Below are 1,549 nucleotides of genomic sequence, written 5' to 3'. Positions count from 1 at the left end.
TTTTGAGAATGATGAGGGCAACAAATGTACAAATGTGCCTGACATACAATGGATGTATGTATGGATTGTGATAAGAGTTGTACGAACCCCCAATAAAATGATTTAAAAAAAAAGATTTACAGTCTCGAATACCTATACAATAGCGAGGTCATTGTGAAGTGGCATGGACTCAGTGGCCATGAATTAGGTTTTATTAATAAATGTAAATAAGAACAAGTGAACAGACCATTTTTTGACTGTATCTTTCCTTTTAATTAAATGTCAAGAAAATATTAGGTGTTAACCCATCTCATCTGTGTCAATAAAATTTAACATTCAGAGTTCATAATATAAAAAAGCTTAATTTATTTGTGGTGCTTTAAATAGTAGTGCACAAATAATAACTGTCAATGTAACTCAGTCAATAATTTGGTTATATTATTTTTTATATTATATTATATTATTGTAAAATATAAAAAACATACAATTATACAAATATCTTAAAATACCATTTATAGATGTAAAGACTTATTATACAATGGCTATCCTTACAGTGGTATCATTTTAAACTATTTAAACTCAAAATTATATATTTTGGATGGCAACACAAAAAGGTGCAAGAGGCGTATAGCAAATTGGGAGTAAACCAAAACATTGACTTAGAATTCTGGAGGGGACATGGGGGTCAGGTCCTTTTTGGAAAACTAGGATGAAGCAAATGTGTGGATTCTTTTTATCCTAACCGCAGCAAAAGCCCATTCCTCTGTTACTGCATTGTATATCACTTGGAAAAGAAAAACGCTAGTAGTGTTGAAGCCCTTTGAGATTCCAGCTTACATCGCCAACCCGCCATTGAACAATTTAACATTGGAATAAAACCTTCACTGCCCTGGGTTTCAAGAAATGTTGCTTTAAATCAGTGAAAATAAGTTGTCACGAATCTTGACAGTAACCTTAATTCCCTAGGAAGTTAAGGTTCCAGATAGAAAATTACAGCTGTCGAACTCATTCACTTTACCAGAGCCGGAGACAGAAGGTAGCTCTTTAGATTAATGTGTGAGACCATATCAGGACCACTTGTGGGAAAGTATACAGATCACAGCAATGGTACCCAGGACAATGTTACACAGGGCAAAGCCAGATGTTCATATTTTTCAGAAAACAAACATATTGCTTGGGTTAAATCTTTTCCCACATAGCTTCTGAAAGTATTTTAAAAGGCATCATGATTCTGAATCTTGGGTTTGAGTTATTATTAATGATAATAACTATTAATGACAGTTAATAGTTATTATAGGTTAAAGAATGGCATTAATTAGCTTAAATTAATATAGGTTAAATAACCATATAGGCTAAATAATGGCATTAACTAGCTTAATGAAAGGTTTTCAAAACCTTTTTAATGGCAAATAAAATCAATCCCTATTTTCTAAATAAAAAAATGTTTTTCAAGAATGTGGCCACCTGGTAGTATGATGAAGCAAGTAGACAATGGTCACAGGTAAGTGAGCATAAGGCCCCACTGTGCTAAAGGCAGGTTTTGAAATGGAGAATCTGCACCAGATGTCCA

This window comes from Echinops telfairi, unplaced genomic scaffold, assembly GCF_000313985.2.
Source record: "Echinops telfairi isolate 266 unplaced genomic scaffold, ASM31398v2 ScPeMD7_7420;HRSCAF=8458, whole genome shotgun sequence".
In the NCBI taxonomy this organism is placed as follows: Eukaryota; Metazoa; Chordata; class Mammalia; order Afrosoricida; family Tenrecidae; genus Echinops; species Echinops telfairi.
The sequence above is the reverse complement of the archived record's forward strand: the minus strand, read 5'-3'. Positions refer to the sequence as shown.